The sequence below is a fragment of the Ambystoma mexicanum genome, chromosome 3p, assembly GCF_040938575.1.
Source record: "Ambystoma mexicanum isolate Mex_15411 chromosome 3p, UKY_AmexF1_1, whole genome shotgun sequence".
Lineage (NCBI taxonomy): Eukaryota > Metazoa > Chordata > Amphibia > Caudata > Ambystomatidae > Ambystoma > Ambystoma mexicanum.
In genome coordinates, this window is record NC_090925.1 from 462,304,861 (window position 1) to 462,320,212 (window position 15,352).

At 45.4% G+C, this 15,352-nt stretch overlaps 1 protein-coding gene across 2 annotated transcripts in view; it reads right to left on the reverse strand.

The window, feature by feature from the left end:
* The window catches only part of DOK5 (docking protein 5), a 1,034,624-nt gene that overhangs the window by 547,744 nt on the left and 471,528 nt on the right, over nucleotides 1–15,352 (reverse strand). The window lies entirely within an intron of this gene.

The window sequence follows — 15,352 nt, forward strand, 5'->3', positions numbered from 1 at the left end:
AGAAACAACAAGAACACATTAGAATAAAATGGAAGCATTAATGTACAACATGAGACAAACCATCAAAAGCAATATATATAGAACAGTGTTCAGAAGGATCTAAAGAGAAACTGAACTGGGGAAGAGTAAGAGGGAATCAAGGGTAAGAGGTAGGGGAATGCAGAAGATGAGCTTTCAAGGAAGAACGGAAGGAGGTGTAAGAGAAAATGGAGCGGATAGAGAGAGGTAGAGTGTTCCAGTGTAGAGGGGCAAGGAGCTGAAGGGGACGGAAACGAGAACGGGCACACGGGGAAGGAGGAACAGTAAGTAGGAAGAGATGAGCAGATCTGAGGGGGCGAGTGGGAGCAAAGAAAGAGAGGAGAGAGGAAAGGTATGGGGGCAAGATCATGAAGAGATTTAAAGACGAGACAGAGGAAGTTAAATTTAAGTCGAGAGTGAAAGGCAAGCCAGCCAAGATAAGAAAGCGAAGAGGAAATGTAATCATGAGGAGAGAGAAGGCAAAGGGTACGGATAGCGGAGTGATAGAGGGATTTGAGGGGAGCCAGGTGAGAGGCAGGGAGGCCAAAGAGGAGAGTGGAGCAATAGAAAAGACGAGAGAAAATTAGGGAAGAGATTAAGAGTTTAGTGGCATGGAAGGTAAGCGAGGAGCAGATTTTATGAATATTGAAGAGGCGGAAGTGACAAGCACAGGAGGTAAGGGAAATGTAGTGGGTAAAGCAGAGGGAGGAGTCGAAGTGAAGGCCAAGATTGTGAGTGGAGGAAGAGATGGGAAGATTAGAAGGGGGAAAGAGAATAAATGGAGGGGGAGAGAGAAGGGGAAGAGTGTTGGAAGGAAAGAATAAGACTTAAGTCTTATCAGTATTGAGGGAGAGAAAGTGTGATGATATCCAATTTCTAATAGCTGAAAGACAGGAAGAGAGATTAAGGTGGATGTCAGGAGTGAAGGAAGAGAAAGAGAGGAAGAGCTGGGCGTCATCAGCATAGAAATGGTGAGAGATGCCGAAGGAGGCTATGATAGGGGCTAGAAGGGAGGTGTAAAGTGAGGAAAGGGCCAAGTACAGAGCCTTGGGGAACACCGAAGTCAAGTGGGAGAGTAGAGGAGGTAAAGCCGCTCCAACAGACAGCAAAAGAATGGTTGGAGAGATAGGAGGAGAACCAGTTGAGATCAGGGCCTTTGATACCAAAGGGGGACAGAGTGTTAAGGAGTATGGGATGATTGACGGTATCAAAGACAGCAGACAAATCCAGAAGGATGAGGACAGAGAATTGCTTAGAATAGCGAGCAGAGAGGAGGGAGTTGAGAACAGAGGTGAGGGCAGTTTCTGTGGAGTGTTTAGGGCAGAAGCCGGATTGAGAAGGGGGGAGGAGAGAGAGATTGGTTACAAAAGCAGAGAGTTGAGTGTAAACTAAACATTCAAGAAGCTTGGAAAGGAATGGTAGAAGAGAAATTGGACGAAAGTTAGAATTAAGGAGAGGGTTGGCCAGGTTTCAGGTGTTCCCTCCATGCATTACCTAACTTTCCTTTCACTGACAACATACTTTTCAAAGCATATCTTACGCATCTGCTTCTGACACTGTTGAGTATGAAACACAACATGATGTCTGTAGCCAGAGCTCTTCGAAAGGTCTCCATGACTCATTCCCAGGAAACAAGCATGTTTCTCCAGGGCCCAAATCTCTGGTCTACATACTTGGCCTGGAAAGAAGTGTCACAATGTGGAACAAATATGTGTTTGTATTTTGTGACAAGTTGAGTTTTTGCTCTTCTTTTACACTATCACCTTGTATCACTAATGTGTGGCTTCCGGCATAACGATGTGTTAGCACTTGATTAAATGCAGAAAAGTGATAACCATTGTGAAGTGTCAGGTGGGCCAGGGTACATCACAGGCCCGAACAGTGTCAACCTCTTCATGGACCTAGGAGCTTTTCAGCCTCCTCCTGGACCTGGGAGCTTTTAAGTTTGCTATAGAGAATGACAGTGAGAGGTACAGAAGGCACCATCATATGCACGCTATGCAATGTACCAGTGAAGTTGGCCATACCAGACAAGGATTGCTTAGGGACCACTGTAGTGCAGAATCACATGGAACTGAAGCATTGGCTGCCCTTTCCTGCACACAAGCCAGATTCCAGTGAACCCTCTTCCACTTATTTATCAGTAATGGGGATGGGTGTGATAAAATATCCCCACCGCTGATCCTGGACACATTGACACAACCAGCCCCAGTATGTCAGCCCTCCTGGCCTGCCTAGGCACCTCTGCCCTCCCTACATACTGCACTAGTGCAACCATCATCTTCAGGACCACAAGCATCATTACCACCACAGCAGGTTGTAGTTGTTGGAAACCTTGTAGGTGCTAATAAGGCAGACATAAAAGGACAACATGAAATGGCATGTAGTGTATACTCCCTATATTGCCATATGACGAATAGTCTGGAGGAGCTTGACCACGCTGCAGTTTTGGATGCTGTGATTAGGCACATGCTCAGGCACCACCCATCCCTCGCGTAAGCGTCTCACTGGGCATTGGGAAAGAGGGTAGGAAAAGAGCAAGTGAAGTTGCTTCCCTCTGAGGTAGGAGGGTTTTCCCTAAATACTGCAGCAGTGGTTCTCCAATTGCACAAATGGGTCACAGTGGGTTCCAGAAACAACTATATTGCACCAACGTCTGCAGCGTTGAAAGTCAATGAAAACTGTTGACAATGACTTAAACAGTGGTGCAGACTAGAATGCATTTAACGGACTAAACGTTGAAATACAGTTATGGTCTGTGAATTTTCTTATATCAGAAATCAAGTGAATTATGTTACCCCAATTCTTCCTGTACATATTGCATTGTTCATCTCTAACATGCAATATGCTGCCAGCTAGGAATACAAAAAGTGCCCTATTAAATACTCTGTCATGGGTAGAAGAAAGGAAATTGTGTGTTTGGCATGGTCGAAAAGTGAAGAAAATGCATCAAGCCACCACTGAAATCAATGTCAAAGTTATTTGATCAGAAAATAGTAGAAGTCAAAATGTAAGGCTGTGAAGAGGGTGTATGGTGATATTACGCAGCTGTTTAGTGAGAAAAGCTACATTCGGAAAACCATGCTTGGATATTTCTGCAAATGTACAGTCCTCTTGTCATTGATGTCATGGAGCTGATGGTTTATTTTCTAAAGGAAATGCTAAGAAGTTAGTAACTCTGAAAACACACAAAAAATATATAATGTGTAGAATATTAAAATGCAACTCTTGCCATTTGTTTTCAGTTGGTGTGCTGTGATGAATAGCAGGGCTTGATGTAGACAAAAAATTTAATTTTTCACTGTTTTTATTTCACAAGCAGAACTAGAAAAAAGGCCAGGCATACTACTGTGTGTCGTGTTAGGCGGCGACTGTGCATTATTGTAGTTGTAAAATAGCAGGAACTGTACTCAAACCATAACAATAGTAAGACAAGCGCTAATGAAATCATTAACTAATCAGTCAGCCCCGCTTCATTCTTCAACTAGATCCATGGCACACTAGCATCAAGATGTTATGGAGGGAAAGTACTGACAGCCATGGTGACTAGCTGCAGTAGAGGTCTTCCTTGATGATCCCAGCCTTGTGCGTTGGTCCAAGAATTTGCCTGCCACACAATGTTATTGCTCAGAGTGCAAGCGGTAAGATGCTATCATTCTTCTTGTCCTTTAGTAGAACAATCTTCTATTCTATGGAATTTCTTGATGGTGCAACACAATGGGCCTCAATGGGAGTGTGTCGGTCCGGTAACAACGGTGTCGGTAAGCTTACCGGCACCTTTGGTACCGGAACGGCACACTCCGAGCCTGCAGGCGGCTGCTGTTCCACCAGCCAGTTCTGACCTGGTAGGCCGAATGGCAGCCACCCGCTAACTTTCACGGAAGCCCTGGCACTGTTATTAACGGTGCCGGTGCTTCCGTCATCCCCATTTCCATTGAGTCCTATGATTTTCCAGCACTTTACTTCCAGCAACACCGGGGTCGTAATCTCCTGCTGTTTCTGTGAAGCCAGACACTGGAAAAATGCACATGTCCGGTGGCAGCTTGCTGGTTTTACCGGCACGGCTACCGCCAGACTTGTAATGAGGCCCAAAGTGTATTTCTATGTTCTTCTGGGCACAAATATGCTGGTGTTGGTAGCAGTGTTGGTGTTGCAGTTCATAGACACTGAATAAGATCAAAAAGGATGTCTTTGAAAGCCAATCCACAATGAAGGAAGAGTAGCTTTGTCATTCATGTTATGTAACTCTGACATTATGCTCCTCCTTTTCCTTCTCTGTATCACTATTTTGCAAAATCATGTGTAGCTAGACCTCCATTCAGTTAGGTCAACACATTTATCTTGCTTTTCATCATCATCATTATCCTCAGATTCATTATCTGTGAATGTCGGTGGTGTAGAGGACACCACAAACATCTAACAATGCACATCTATTTTTTATTTTTATTTTATTGTTTAAAGCCCAGCCCTAGCTCGAGAGCAGTGGAGTGCTGTAGAGAGCGTGGGTAGCCAGCGTTTGGGCTTGCATCTTTTAACAGTAGTACAGTACTGTGAGTTGAGGTCTCTGTGTCAGTATGTGTGTCCATTACAATTAGTTCTCAGTCAGGTGTTGTTGAAAACCTCTGCATTGTTTTATCCTGACTTGTCAGTGGACACAATCTGCAACTTTGCTCCACCTTCTGCCCCAGTGACAGCATGCTGAACCAACTCAGCATGCATCCTTTTTTTATTTTATTTTATTAGATATTTATAAGGCAGCTATGCAACAAACAGCATTACAAGGCACCACAAGACAAGGCAGGGGCAAGGGAGAAAGATAACTATAAAGGTCCTAATAAGTCTTGCGATACTCAGATCATGCAAGTTCAGGGAAGAAGTATAAGGGAGAGGGGGTTGGGAGAAGTGCCGGTTTACGTGAAGTGCAAAGTGGTAGGGTGGAAAGGGAAGTGCGAGGCAAGAGGAAAGAGGGCAAGTGGATGGGGAGCGTGGAGGGGGGGTGTACAACAGGGTCTAGGGAAGTGCTAAGGGGAGTCCAGGTGGTCAAGTGCCAAGGATTGCATGGGATGGAGGTTTTGAGGGTCCACATGCTAAGCAGAAGCGGGTGAACTGAGTGGTGGGGGGCTAGTGCCCAGAAGAACTCAGAGAGAAACCAGGCAGCAGGTCACTGTGGCAGACACAGGTGTTACCAGGGAATGGGGAGAGGGAAGGAAGAAAAGAAAAGGAGAGTCTTGAGGAGCTTCTGAATTTAAGGAGATCACGCTCAAACCTAATAGGGGCCGCAAGACCATTCCAGAGGGAGGCTCCTGTGCAGGAGAGAGATCTACCACCCACTCTCTGCTTAGAGATGCGTCTAATCTGCAGAGAGTTGGAGCCAGAAGACTGAATGACTCTATCAGGGGGTATTTAGGGAGTGAGAGTTGGATGTAGCAAGGTACCAGGCCTCAGAATGCCTTGTGGATGATGCAGAGAGTCTTGAACTTGATCCTAGCAGCAACCGGGAGGTAGTGGAGAGGTTTTAGGGCTGGAGAGATGTGGTCTCTGGACTTGAAACCAAGGATAAGTCTTGCAATCCTATTCTGGAATAATTGAAGGGGCAGAGGGAGGATAAAGCGAGATTGTGGAAGAGGCTGTTGCAGTAGTCCAGCCTAGACAGGACCAGAGCTCTGGAGACATGGAGTTCCTGGGGGAAGGTGAGGAAAGGAAGAATGCCTTTTGGGAGGTGCAGCTGATAGTGGGCCTTCTTGGCAAAGTACCCGATGTGAGGAGAGAAGGAGTTAGAGGAATCAAAGGTCCACCAAGATTTTTTGCCTCAGAAGAGGGTGAAGGGAGGGGACCCAAAGAGGGTGGCCAGAGGGTAGGAGGTAGCTGGTTTTCCAATGAGAAAGATCCCAGTCCTGCTTGCGTTAAGGCAGAGATCATTGGCAGCACACCATGCCTGAATAGCAGTCAGGTAGTCAGGGATGAGATAGGAGGTAGAGGAGGAAGTGGAGGGAAGCTTTATTGAGAGCTGTGTCTAGGCTGCATACCACTGAAAGTTAGGTGAGAAGTAGGAGATCAGGCGGGCCAGAGGGGCAAGGTGGATTTTGAAGAGCCATGGCGTGAGGATAGCGCCTTGTGGGATGCCACAGGTGGAGAGTGTGATAGGTGAGAGAAAAGGGCCCAATCTAACCTGCCAAGGTTGGTCCGAGAAGGAATGAGGTCAACCAGTGAAGTGGTAAAGCCTGAGATGCCCAGGGTGTCACAGAGCCGATTTGTCAGGGTGGCATGATTGACCATGTCAAAGGCATAGGAAAGATCCAGAACTATAAGAAAGGATGGAGATTTGGAATTGAAATTTGAAAGCAAGACATCTCGGGTGTTCAGGAGAGAAGTTTCAGTTACTGCAGCTGCTCTGAAGCCAGACTGGTGGTCGTGGTGACAGCCAACAGATTGAGTGTGTTGGATCAGTTGGGAGATGACCAGCTTCTCCAGGCGTGTGCCCAGGAAGGTGGTGATGGAGATAGGGTGGTATTTAGCCAAGCAGGAGGGGTTGGCAGAGGGCTTTTTGAGGAGAGGATGCGCAAGGGAGTGCAGGAACGAGGCAGTGGCAAAAAAGTGATTACAGAAATCTGCCAAGGCTGGTGCAAGGAAGGTAATGTTGTACTTGATAGTTCTGGAGGAGCAGGGAAGCACCTGTTTGGAAGAGACTTTCATAGAGAGGACTTGTCTAGTGACCTCATCCAGTGCTATGCACGAGAAAGAGGAGAGAAGGAGGGAAGGGTATAGGGGGCTCAGGGGACGCCTGAGAACTGGGGAAGGAGGAGGGAGGGGTGTAGAGGAAAGTGAGGACAGGATATCCTAAGTTTTGGTTAAGAAGTGAGAGGACAGTGAAGTCTAGAGGGTCATTGATGGCAGGGAAGAAGAGGAGACTGCAGTACGATTGGTAAATTCCTAGCAGATTTTAAACAGTTCACCCTTGTTGTTACTTCACACTTTAATATAGGAATTGTATGCTATACCTCGTAAGTATTATTTGGTATGGCCAATAAATCGACAATACATTCAGTTACAGCCAACCAACAATCACATTCTGCCTGCCATGCAATGTAAAACTTTTTCTCTGCAGCTAGTATTTGATATGGCTATTAAAATACAACCCTTTCAGTTACAGAAAATAAATATAATCCCCAGCTCAATTCCACATATTATAAGACAATTTCTTTGCAACCGCTAATGACCAGAATTTGGTGTGATCAATAATAGATGGCTACGTCACTCACAATTGAATATGCCCTATCCTGCCGACTATAACATTCCAATGCCTTTCCTCTTCAGAAAGTATTTGGTATGGCAACGAAAAGTCAACACACTCAAATAAAGACACTGAATATGATGACCTTCTTCACAAGAAGTAGAAGACTTTTTCTCTGCTAGTAGTATTTAAAGTGACCAGTAAAAGACAATAATCTCTGTTAAAGCCAATGAATATAATCTGTTCCTTCCAGTTAAGAAATGTATATACTTTCCTCTGCAACTAGTGATTATTATGGCCAATAAAAGATGACACATGGTGTTATTGTTATTGCATTGTGTTGCATCGAGTGATTTGTGTTAACTTCTTGCAACATGTATTGGTCTAGGAACTGAAGGACGGGACAGTCACTTCCAGCCATTATATATAATCTACTTCTGACTACTAAGATATTTAGGCATTTTCTCTGCAATCAGTATGACCACTAGAAGACCATTTTTTCACTTATAGACACTGAATATAATCTTTTCTTACATGAATTATAACACCTGACCGTTAAAAGAAGGCGCAAACACAACACTGAAATCCTCCTGACTACCAATAACTATACACATTTTCCTCTACAACTTGTGGTTGTTACAGCCACTAACAGAAAACACACTGAATGTAATAACTGCTTATCTTAAAAGAACTATAAAAAATGTTCTCTTCAACTGTTAATTGGTATTAGGTATGAACTATAAAAACATCTTTTCTTTTTGTCTTTTTGTTTGGATTGATGATACTGTGGAGAAAATTGGAAATTTCCTCTTTGTTCTGGTCCAGATTGCCTTGGATTCCTGTTACAGAACCTCCACAAATAAAACCTTTGAATGGAGCATAGCCATCACTGTTGTCTGATCTCTAATTTGATTGCTTAAAGTGTTGTGCAGTTTCATAAGCAGAGCCAAAGTTATCATGAGGGAAGTTATTATACCTGCGTCGATCGATGTCTTAGTCGAGGTCTGGTTTTCAACTTCCGTGGCTGCCAAGTCCAACAAGAGGTCTTCATCAGAGGGTGGCCACTCGAGATTCTTTGTTCTCGATTTATTATTTTTGTCATCCATTTCAGATTCGTTGTACACATGTATGGAAGACAATTGCTTTTGACAGAGGTTTTGTGGCCCAATTTGTGGGCTACACTATTATCCCCTTTCTGTAGTGATTTTAGCCTTTTTCCTTTCCACTGTTGGGAGTTCCCCAAACACTGAGTCATATGACGATCTTTTTTTGTGTGCATGGGCCGTAACTGGAACCCGAGTTCCCTCAATATCGTCTATGGAGCAGTTACCAAGCAGGCCCTTGGGATTGCTTATCGTGAGGGGGTCAGGCAGGAGCAAGCCAGCAGCCTTACCTCCATTAGTTTGCAAGTAAAGGAGAATAGATTACTTTCTGAGCATTTCGCCCAGCCCCAGAAAGATCATTCTGTTCCTCAAAACTGGCTCCTCCACCTTGTGGTAGAGGAAACACTGTTTAGAGAGGGGCTTGTCAGAAGTTAGCCTTATAGGCTTCCAAAAAGTCTTCAGTGACTGTTGGGCTTGCTTTTTTTGTTGGCCGTTAGGGTTGGTTTTCCCAAATCTATAAACCACAATGGATGGTTCATCGGTTGCCGTCCTTTCAGATGCAGGCATTACAGATGATTCACTGTCGGGGTTGCAAGGGAGCACAATGGTTGGGTTGCCCTCTAGGTAACCCTCGAGCAACACAGCTGCTTCCTCTATGTCCTTCTCTGGGGCCAGAGGGGATTCAATACCATTGCCTATGTGGATATTTCAAGGTCAGTATTGTCCCCCACCACCTGTTTGTCCTAAGTATTAAGGGAAGAGACACGTTCAGCACCAATTTGGATTTGAATGTCAATTGAGCAAGGCCTGGGCCAATGGATTGCCTCGCTCTTGGACCCCGGGTCTGAAAAAAGCACTTCTTCCCTTTGAAGCTCTGCTGGCTTCCTCATTAGGGCAAGTTATTTGCACTATTTGCACCATTTCAGAGTCACTCAGGTTCGGAAAAGAGGGCCGCTGCGGGAGACTGACCTCCGATTTATGTCCTCAATGTGCAACGTTATCGGAGAAGCTGACATCCCCCTTACCTATTGCTTCAGACACTAGATTACTTGACTGAGGGTAGAGAGCCAAACTAAGTTCCCTCATTTAATGAGGACTTTGGGGATAGGGTAAAGTTGAGGCAATGACTCGGCTACAACCGAGTTAGACTACCATTAGACTACAAGCCCTGCCGGGCACTGACTGTTTGTCTCTTACCAGGGCCTCTCTCTCGGCTCACAAGTGTTTATGTTGGATGCCTACCATACGGTCCGAGCGTGTTAAATAATGACAGCTAAAGTTTAAGTGTGCCAGATAGTAGGTGGAAAAGTACTCACAGACTAAGTGGTTCACACGCCTTCCAACGATCTCGGTCCGGTGCTTGTGGCTGCGGCTGTTTGCAGACTGCATACCGCACTTGTCTCTCACTTTGCGGCCGCTTCGCAGTTCAGGCAAGAATGTGAGCTTGCACAGGAGGGTGGAGCTCTTACGCTAAAACACAGCATCCCCACCACAGGTCTTAAAGTTGTAAGTGCCTATTTCCACAGCAGAGCAAATTAAACCACACAGGCAGATCAAAGTCAGAAAACAGAGTCAGAGAACAAATGGCATGGAGCAAACAGATCATCACTTCACTGGACTGCAGACTGCCACTTGTCTCCCACTTCACGGCCGCTTCGGGGTTCCCACAAGAATATGAGCTTGCACAGGGGGGTGGAGCTCCTCCGCTCAAAAATATCGTCTCCAGCTCAGGAATAAAGTTGCAAGTGCCTATTTCCATGGCACAGCGAAATAGACCACACAGGCAGATCAAAGTCAGAAAACAGAGTCAGAGAACAAATGGCACGGAGCAAACAGATCAGCACTCCACTCGATGCAGACTGCCACTTGTCTCCCACTTGTATGTGTTTTGTGTCAGCATAAATAAGTGCTCAGCATATGCCGATTGCCTTTCCGCTATCCAGTTGTGTGCACCTCTAATGATCTCTGTCTCAATGCCAGCAAGACTGAGATCCTTCCTATCGGGACTCCTGTTCCCTCTATTCTCCTTTCACTGTGGCCACCCTCTATGGAGTCTCCCCCCTCTCCTTCCTCTGAAGACAGAGGGAAGCCTTGGAGTCATCTTCATCTTCTCTCACTCTTTCATTCCGAACATCTTGGACCTTGCCAAGAAGGCTCATTTCCAACTTCACATCCTCAGGGGCATTCTCCCTTTCCTCACTTTTCCCCAGAAGCCCCATCTGTCCAAAGCTCTGGTACTGTCCCGGCTGGACTATTGCAACAGCCTCTTCCTTAATCTACCTTCCTCTTCTCTCCATCCCCTCCCACGAATCCAGAATAGGGCTGCAAGATGTATCCTTGGCCTCAAGCCCAGGGACTGTATCTCTCCAGCCCAGAAAGCTCTCCACTGGCTCCCTCTTGCTGCGAGGATCACATTTAAATCACTCTGCATCATCCATAGGCTGTCTGGGGCCAGGAACCTTGTTATCTGCTACTCACTCTCACTGAATACTCTCCTTCCAGATCCCTCCTATCCTCTGGCTTCAACTTTCTGCTTGTCAAGTGCTTCTCTAATCAGAAAGCGGGTGGCTGTTCTCTTCCATGGCTGGCTCCCTCCTCTGAAACAGCCTCCCTCTTTCTCTATGTCTTGAGCTGGAGCTTCTCAAGTTCAATAAGTATCTCAAGACTTTCCTCTTCTCCTCCATTGAGATTGGTGGCCTGGGCCAATGAGGTTCCTATTGGGTCCTGGCCTTCTGTCCAATCGCCTGTACCATCCACTCTCCCCTGCACTTGCCTTCGAACCCACTCTGACCTGTGGTGTTTCTCAGGTCTGCACTTACTGTATTGGCGGGTGACTCTTTCCAGGTTGGCCACTGTCTCACACTTACCTGTTGACTTGCAACTGGCTCTCTGGTCCTTCCCCCCTGCAGGACCATCCAGCACACACACCCATCCCCCGCCTCCCTCTCTCCCTGCACTTGCACACTCTGAATGTCACAAGGCCTAGTAGGACCACTGTTGTCATTTGTTTTTTATTGTTATTTTCAATTCCATTGTCTTGTATTGTTTCCCTTGTTCCCTTCCCTTTTGCCTTGTGGGCACTTTGAAACACAATTCTTGCTGTATAAGCGCCTTACAAATGCCCAATAAATAAATAAAATTCCTGAAGTGGCTTCCCTCCAGAAGAGTTTAACATTGCACATTTAGCCTAAATCTTTCATGATTGCAAACAACATTTTTATTATTAAAGACATATGAGGCTGCATTACAGGAACTGGATATTGTATCAGTATTCCAGTAAATATATATGTCCATGCATTATATTAATATACTTACCAAAAGTGGGACATATCTATAAACAAATCATTCTAATATTATAGCTCTGAGAAGTGAGCCAAACTTCGTCACATACTGTCTGTTTTTTAACTAAGATATATGAGGTTTGTTGAGGCTCAACACGTAACAATCCTGTCAATGATCAATATAATCCAAATCCGGCCTGCAGTGATGTTGCATGTTGCTTGTTACAGATCCACACACATGGACCTAATTTCACCAAAACGCCTGGGGAAGCGGAAATTGACAGTACATGCCCCTTAACCTCTGGTGACATCACATGACATGATGTCATTTGACACCGCCAAAATTCACATCACAGGAAGTGATGGCACAGGACCTTTCACCCCATATTATTTAACACTTATTATTACAGTGCTTAGAAGCAGCAGGGAGATGAAAAGGCACACTAATAACCCTGATAATAGAAGTGCAATATTATGTGGTAGCAAGGGGTCTTCAGCAGTCACGGAAAGCTTTAGGACGAAGTGGTCCGCTACAGCACCCCAAAGAAGAATGCACGACTGTGCAACAAAGTGTGCTACAAGGTGCCAATGGGCAATACGCACTGCTTTGGTGTGTGATCTGGAGATAAGGCAAATCATTCTTCACCCTGGCTTGAGTCCAGTTTAAAAACACACTGGCTGTCTGCGGCAGCCGGAAGGCCACCTTTGTAGGTAAACTAAGTAGTTCAAATTGTATGCAGCACCTTACTATGGTGCCACATTTACAGGAAGAAGGCACCAATGCCATGGCCCACAAAGATAGGGCCCACGCTGAACCCGCTTGAAAATAAACAGGCATTAAAAGATATGTCTTGAAAATAAACATGATGTGTAGGTGCAGATTAGTGAGAGAACCTCGCTGCCACGGCCTGGCATAATTTGATTGATTGGACAATATCATTTTACTCATGTTTGTCCTTGTGGAGAAACACGTAAGAGTTGGTACCGCCTGTTTCAAATGTTATGGTGCAAAGCACTGCGGTAGATAACTTGGGAAAGAGCTTATGGCTTGATGCATGATTTGATCAAATAATGAATTAAATTCAAGCATTGCAAGCAGCAGTAAATCCTTGCAAAGCACTTACTGTAAAAATGAAACGCTGTAGGATGAGCAATCCTAATCACCATACACCTCAAAGGCTGGATGGTACGTCCTCCACGATCTGTTCCAGACAGTGGAAGGGATCCTGCATTGTGAAGCGTGATTTAAAGGGGAATCATCTCCGGGGGGGTCATCTTAGAATGGTTTCACCCTGCAGGGAATTATAGACAATTTCAATGCATCAGGCTGTCATTACATATCCAAAACTGGACAAATGACCTTTTGTAAATGAAAAGCATATAGTTCTGTGAGATGGACTTCCAACAATATAAAAGATGAAAGCTTTAAGTAAGTAAGCATGGAATGTTCTGGATCCAAGAAAAAGAAAATTCAGTTCCTTGCAGTGTGGTATCACAGTAAACATAATCAACCCACACTTTGTATGAGGGAATAGATTGCAAATTTAGCCGACCTGGCAAAAATACCATATGACAACGAGTAAACCTAATTAGCCCACATTGTGTTGGAGATGGTGAATTGCAGTTGGTTTACAACACAGCACAGGGCACAATTTATGATTAGGCGTAGTGTGAGCCCTGGCATGCCACCTGCGCCTGTGGCTCAGACATACACACACATACAGACATACACACACACACACACATAAACACACGGGCGAGGAAAGGACAGGGCATCGAGCCGATGCCGCAATGGGCACAGGGGGAAGGAAACTTTGGCAGGACAACATCGGGCGGGCTGGTTGCTAAGCAACTCTTACCCTCCAGTCACAGTGGTGCCATTGCATGGTAACTCAATTTGATCAAACCATTCATGTTAAAATGTGAACAATGTTTGACATATCCCTCCAGAACATAGTACAATAAATGATATAAACATGATTGTTTCCACTTATGAATACACTGCAGAGCAGGTGATCAGGTAAGGACCCCCTTAATCCCGCTGATCCCATCACACCCGCCCTTAACATAGCCAGGGACTTACGCCCACACATCATGTGTCTCACCGTTTCTAGGTCCACTTCCCAACATATACGGCATTCCCTGCTGTCCCCCGGTAGCTGACACCAAGCACCTTCTCTCTCTAGGTCAGACGGTGTTGAATTTTAATTTTAGGTAGTCCCAGACTAGGTAGTTGGCCTCAAATTGTTGGATATATGTTGTTTGGTCAGTATATGAGCCACACATGTTGTAGCAGAGTTTTTGTACTGAGGTTGACTACTGACTGATCGTATCCATGGGCAGACAAGATGTATTTCATGATCATTTTATGTACAGGGAAAGGTTCCCTGAGCAAGTTCCCTGGAGCCAGTTGCAACTATTTATTTGCCATGCAGCATAGATTCCCCACACTACTGGACACCAATTGGCAGACTCAGGAACTATAGGTCTCAAATAATAATGACAGGAGGGTGCCCCGCCGAAGCATTGGACAGTTTCCGCTCAGAGGTCAAACAGCTCAAAATGACTCCAGCTAGAATGGACATCACATTAAATTCCAATTGGATCATATCAATAGCAGTGTGTTGGGGCACGTGCAGTAAGCTTCTTAGCAGACATCTCTCCAATCTAGCTAAGCCATCTTAACCTTGATAGAAACCAGACCTCTTCACCATAAAGTACCATGGATGTTAATGTGGCCTGATAGAGCTGAATCAGTGATCCCGCCGAGAACCCACCTCTCCTCATGGCAAATTAGCAGATACTTCCCAAGGTCACACTAACTTTCAGTCTGATTGTTTAACGTAGGTAGTACTACTCAGTCTCAAATTCAAGTACATGCCCAAGTAATTATAAGAAGGGACCACCTCCAGCTCCTCCATTCCGAAATGAGCTCCCCGTCCACACATGCCTTTAACGGTGATGTTCTCCAGATTGAATTACAATATATGGTGTTGAGATTTGTGTATGAGCCGACAGATGATGCCCCTTTTGCCTGTTGCTGAGACCTGTTGTCTGATTGAGTGACCCCTTCTTGAGGCTGTGTAAATGCTCATATTTGCTCCTCCTGGCTTTCCATTACCCTTCATGGCATTGGTTGGAATCATTGAAGCAATATAACCCAAGGAGAAGGGCAATACCTGTCTGGTAATGACCTTGGGCAATAGTTACAAGCCTGAGTAAAGCCATAAGGGACACATAGTCCCTTCCAGCTTTCCGTGGCAACTAACCACGGGGCAGAGATGTGCTGGGAACAATTCTGTTTCTAGCACCGGCGAGGGACAATGCAGCAGAAGGTAAGTGGGGAGGGGAAGAGGTGGGCATAAATATGTTGAAAAGTGGGATGGGGTGGGGAGAGGGGGTGCGGGAGAAGGGAGCGCACTTACCTGATACCCGGCAAGGGAAAAGGGCGGCTTAGTGCTATGATGAGTCTTGGAGCGGGGTCTTTCCCTTTATGGTGAGGACTCCATTGCAAATCTCCACATTGGCTGGGAGGCCACCACACCCCCCTCGGCGGGTACTGATTAGTATGAATTTATTGTTTTGGTTTTGATTTGGCCCAATGTTTTCTATACTCTGATTTTGGAATGCAAAAAATAGGCACAGGCAACAATCCTGCAAAGTAAGCCTTTAAATGCATGCATTGTTTATTGATGCATATTTAATGCATGGGGCACATT